The following is a 6000-nucleotide window of genomic DNA, read 5'->3' as shown; positions in this document are numbered from 1 at the left end:
GACTATTGGGGATCTGAATCCAGGAAGAGACAGAAGGCAAAGGACAGATCATGACATGAATATCACCAGCGCCCTGGATCCTGGCCCCATACAAACTCTCCCTTCTACACTATAGGAGACTTGATCTGAAGGTTCTTCTACACCTGCTTTTCTGAGAGTGATGATTTGTAGAGGCTGTGAAGACAGGCAGGTGGCATAGCCAATGGGGCAGCTAGCTGGGAGATTCTAAAGAGTTGACCAGGAAGGAAAGGGTTCCCGTTGAGCACCAGGTTTTACATGGGAGAGGACAGAAGAAACAGGGCTTCAGAGCTGTGGCAGCAGAAGCAGGGACCAACCACCTGGATGGATGGTCCAGACAGGCTCCACTCCTCCAGCTGCTGCAGTGAGAACTTGTGTTTTTAGTCCCCACTCAACACATGTTACTGGAGATCTGATGTTTTAATTTTGAGCTGACTGGGATTTGGCTACCAAGCTGTCTCCAAAGGAAGAAGAGCAAAGATCTGTGGGCCTGGATACCAACTGTTTTGTTTCCTGTGAGAGTTGGCAGGTGAGAGTTCGGGGACCCACCACGGCCTTCCTCCTTTCTTCCCTGACACCTTTGGGCCATGCACTTGTGAAGCAGGTGAAGTCCAAAGTTCAGGCTGTCGAGTTAGACACTCTGGTTTCTAATCCTGGCACCTCTGTGCACCTGGCTGTGTAATAATCATGAAGGAGTTCCTTAAGCATTCTAAATCTCAGCTTTCTTGTCTGGAAATTGAGAATATTTATCTCATAAGGTTGTTCTAAGGAATAAATGAGATAATGAACTGCATAACTGTCCACTTAAAGCAGAGTGCCTAGCACATAGTTGAGTGCCCAGTATATGCATTGTTCCTCCACTGTCCCATCTACCCCTTTGGCTCTTCTCCTCGATCAGCCACTGCCCTTGGTAGGCTGACTGGGTAGTCCTGTATCCATCAGCTTACTCTGGAGCCTGCCTCTCATGATTCCTATGTATGGGCTGTTTGAATGATACTGAATGAATGATGTGACCTGATACTTGGGAGTAATTTAGAAATATTGCTGAGTCTCAGGCACCTTTGAAGGAGACTTTTCAGCATTAGCTGTGACAATTTTTCAATAAAAACCCTAAGCATCTTAAAATGTTTATTTATTTAGAGAAGGGGAGATAGAGAGAGTGAGAGAGTGAGTGTGGGAGAGGGGCAGAAGGAGAGAGAGAAAGAGAATCCCAAGCAGGTTCTGCCCCCAGTGCAGAGCCTGACACCCTGCTCGATCTCATGACCCTGAGATCATGACCTGAGCCGAAATCAAGGGTTAGACATTTAACCGACTGAGTCATCCAGGTGCCCCACAAAGCATTTAAAAAACCCTCAGAAAATAACAAGTGTTGGCAAGGATGTGGGAAACCTGGAACACTTATGTATTGCTAGTAGGTATGTAGATGGCACAACAGCTAAGAAAGACATTGTGATCATTCATCAAAAAAGTTAAACATAGATTTACTATGTTATGTAGCAATTCTGCTTCTTATTATATATTCACAAGAAGTGATTGTGGAAACTCAAACATATTTGTACACCCATCTTCATAGCTGCTTTATTCACAGGAGCCAAAAAGTGGAAATAACCCAAATGTCCATCAATGAATGAATATACAAACATGTAGTATATCCATACAGTGGAATATTATTCAGCCATTAAAAGGAAGGACAACTTGACACACGCTACAACATGAATGAGACTTGAAGACATTATGCTAAGTGAAATAAGCCAGACACAAAAGGATAAATATGGTATGGTTTCTCTTAGAGGAGGTTCCCAGGGTATTCAAACTCAGAGAGACAGAAAGTAGAGTGGTGATTTCCAGGGAGTGGGAAAGGGTGGGGGGCAAAGGGGGGTTACTGTTTAGGGTCAGAGCTTCAGTTTAGGAAGATGAAAAAGTTCTGGGGTGGATGGTGGTGATGGTTGCACAACAGTGCAAATGTACTTAATGCCACAGAAGTGTACGCTTAAAAATTGTCACAATGGTAGATTTTGTGTTGTGTTAATTTCATCACAATAAAAAAAAGACAAATTTGTTAACTACTCTAAACCTTAAGTTAAATGATTGGTCACTGGTCATGTGCAAGAACATATGTAAGAGAAGACAAGCACCGACAATTACCAAAATAAAACTAATAAAAATATTTACCATGTTTTACCCTTCTGTAAAGGTAATGTATCTAAACCACTGGCCAGGGGCTTGCCATATATAAGCAGTCAATAAGTGGCCAGTGTTTTTATCATCATTACTACTATTACTTTTTGTATTATTATTTATGTTATTACTGTTTATTATTATTATAATTATTTTAAATAAAGTATGATGGTAGGTACCCTCTGAAGAGTTGTGGATGGAACAGAAGTCATGTGCAAGAAAGGAAAGGAAATATTCTTTCTATTCCTTTTCTCTGTAGTCTTAGGAAATCTCCTGGCAAAGATACAAAGTATAGAGATTGCCATAGAGCTATTAACAGCCAGACACACCTGGCTGTTAAATTGTTAAATTCATTGATTCGTTCCATCCTTCCTTTGTTCATTTATCAAGTTTCATTAGGTCCTTAGATGTAATCATCTGTACTGGATGACATGGGTATTGTAAATGTAGTAAAGTTTGATCCCTGATCTCCAGAAAGCTTATAATCTAGTAGGAGAGGTAAGACATGTAATTGTGGTGCATTTGGGCATGTCCTGAGTGCACAGCCTTTATCACAGGCTGAAACGTAGAGAGAGGAATAACCACAGCACGGGGGTACAAATACTGCATGTGTGTAAAGATATGAGACTACCTGCTGGTGGTGGATCTAAAACCTGAGCCAATCAATCCCTTGGATGTACTTAGGGTTCTTGGCACCTACTCTCACGTTCTGACCCTGTGTTCTTCTCTTTCCATTCTTGCCTTTCCTGAGGTGCCATGAGGAGTTCTCCTGGTCTCGGCTTCCATGGTCCGTTGAGAGTCTGAAGAGATGGCTGGAGCAGCAGTAGCTGGACTGATCCCTGTGCTACACTCGGTGGCCAGTGACAAGTCCGGCTACTATATTGGGCGGCAGCTGTGGTTTGGCTTCATTGCTGTGTACGGAGTGGTGGTGTACATGGTCCGCATACCCTGGGCCTCCGTCCATGAAGATTTCTGGTGCCACGGCAACATCACTGATCCTTGTTTGATTGAGTGTTTTGAAAAACATTTCAGCAATCCTGTAGTGGGAACTTGGTACTTCTTTTTCTTTATTTTCTTGGCCCTCTTCTTCCTCATGGAATTCTTCATGGCTCAGATTTGGCACAAGCAGATCAAAGTCAAGTCAGTGGAATCAGTGGCAAGTGAAATTGAGGAGGGCTTCATGGTGGGGATCCAGGAACATGTCCCTTCCCTGAAGAAGTCCATCCTGAACTTCCACCAGGAGAAGATGCTTTTGCTTTTGTACCTTCTTTACTTCCTCCTGCAGGTTGGTGCACAATGCGTGTTTTTATTCCTTCTCATGTGCCAACACCTGCCCCTGGTGAACCAAGCCATCATTCACTGCAGCACCGAGAGCCGCCCTGGGCCCTATTTCTGCCTGATCAGGGGTATTATGGAGAAGCAAATGTCCATCTACACTCTCATCATCTTGTCCTTCACGATCATCCTCTTCTGCTCAGGTTTCTTCATATACAGCATCCATCATTGCCTGTTAAAAGGGCTTGCCAGTGCTAAGTTTTGGCTTGACTAATTTTGGAAGATTTTATGGAGAGTCTTTCCTCCCTTACACTAGGAAGTTTGTGTTCCTTTAAATATTGTGTCTGCGGCAGGGCTTCCTCCTGCTAACTTTCTTTGCTTTAGTCCTTCATGAAATAAACCTTCATTGTTCTGTTTCCTTCCTCTACAACCAGGCTCAGATTGTCTGTGGAGTGAGTGGTACACGCTTGATAACATTTCAGAGTTTTCTCAAATGTGCTATCTAATTTGGTCCTCCTCAGAAGCCTGTGGCATTGAGCTTCATTCTTCCAGTATCTTCAAATCAGGAAGAGTTGTCATAGTCTTAGAACTAAGAGCTTTAAAGATTCAGGGGAGATTGGTTGACTTGTGCTCTGGCCTCCCCAGTTTGGGTTGTAAATACAGAGAAGGTAGTTCTTCTCCACAAGGAAATTCTTAGCTGGAATGGCAGAGAGGGTTCCTCAAGCTCCTAGGTGTGGACCCAGTCTGCCACCTTACTTGAGTCTCCAGTGAGGACTGAATCAATCTGGATGAATCCCCCTGGGGAGACAATGAGTATGGCTGAGGTAGGAATGAGGCTTGGTGGAAGCAGTGCACTGGGTTTCCCTGTGTCCAGAATCTTGCCTCACGCCAAGACCTGACCTGTCTATCTTGAGTTATGTCGAAACCCAGCTCAACTCTACACAGAGGTTACTTCTCAACCATACTTTGGGCTCCCTGCTGAGTCCTGTTGTCTGCAAACACAAAGTGGTTTGACCAGATATGGCTAAAGCTCTTCACATCTGGGGGAGGCAAAGATGGGGATCAGAGTGAATCTGTTACAGAGAAGGTATGGCTAGTTACCTCATCCTGTGCTAGACAGTCACCCCCAGAAGTAATTTGAGTGACCATCCTGTGCCCGAGGCTTAGGCTCCCTCCAGGTACTTGGTGTAAGATGTGGAACAGAGGGCAGTGCCAAGAGCCCCACCTTTTTGGGTAAAGTCTGTCTTGTCCAAGCAAGCATGATGTTCCCAAATAACTTAGTTGAATGTAGTTGGAATTTTCCTGAGGCCGACTGTGGCAGACAGATCTCAAAGTGGCCCCTAATGATTTTCTGCCTCCTGGCATCCATGTCTTTGTATGATCCCTCCTTTATGAATGCAGGCAGGAACCGTGACTTGCTTCTAACCAAAAGATGTTACTCCTGTGATTGTGTCATATTATATATAACTCCATTTAGCAGGTTAGGACAAGACTTTCCCTTGCTGGCTTTGAAGAGGCATGCATGGCAAGGAATTGCAGGCAGCCTCTTAGAGCTGAGAGCGGCCCCCAGCTGACTGCCAGCAGAAAATGTGGTCCTCAGTCCTACAACTGCAAAGGAATTAAATTCTGCCCACAACTTGAATGAACTTTGAAGTGTATTCCTCTCCAGTCAAGCCTCCAGATGAGAATGTAGCCCAGCTTACCCCTAGATTGAAGTTTTGTGAAACCATGAGCAGAGGACCCATGCCTGGGCTCCTAACCCATGGAAACTGTGAGATAATATATGCATGTTGTTTTAAGCTGCTCAGTGTGTGGAGATTTGTTACACAGCAATAGAAAACAAACACACTGACTTCAGGGGCCCCACAGTGGTACAAGAGCCAGCAGAGGCTGGGTGGTCTCAGCATGGGTGCATCTGTGGGGGCAGCTTTTCTTCTATCCCAGGAAATAATTCTCCTTTGCTTTCTTCCAGCAACTGTTCTAGTCACAGTTTAAGGGACTTGTGTAAATCTTAGCAGAGAGTGTCAGAGACTGAGGTGACTGCTGCTTCTGTCCCTTCTGCCTAGCCAGCCCTGGGAAGATTCTCACCGTCCTGAATGATCCATCTTGTTCTGCACTGGTCTCAGCAAAGTGGAATCTGAGATCCCAGCACCATTTGTTGCACACACAAATAAATATGTGATCTTGCTGGGCTCACACAGCTCCCGCCAGACACAAAGCTTGGCAGTTGGGGCTCCTAGATGCCACCTTTGACTCTCATCCCAGGCTGGGCATCTTTGTGTACAGCTGTGTGCAGAGGCCTCTGAAGCCCCATTTTGAAGCTTAGCTGAGGTTGTGGGGAGACCACACCTTGTGGGTAAGGTTTTACCCAGCACATACTTGGAGTTGTGTAGAAGACGGGTTACCTTTTAGAACTGTGAAAGGTTTCAGGGGTGAGTCAGAGCCAAGTGTTGCTGTATACCAGTGCCCTGAACAGCATTTGGTACATAGAAGGGACTCAGTAAATACTTTAAATACTGGACAAATAGA

This window comes from Zalophus californianus, chromosome 9, assembly GCF_009762305.2.
Source record: "Zalophus californianus isolate mZalCal1 chromosome 9, mZalCal1.pri.v2, whole genome shotgun sequence".
NCBI lineage: Eukaryota > Metazoa > Chordata > Mammalia > Carnivora > Otariidae > Zalophus > Zalophus californianus.
This window is presented reverse-complemented; position numbering follows the sequence as displayed.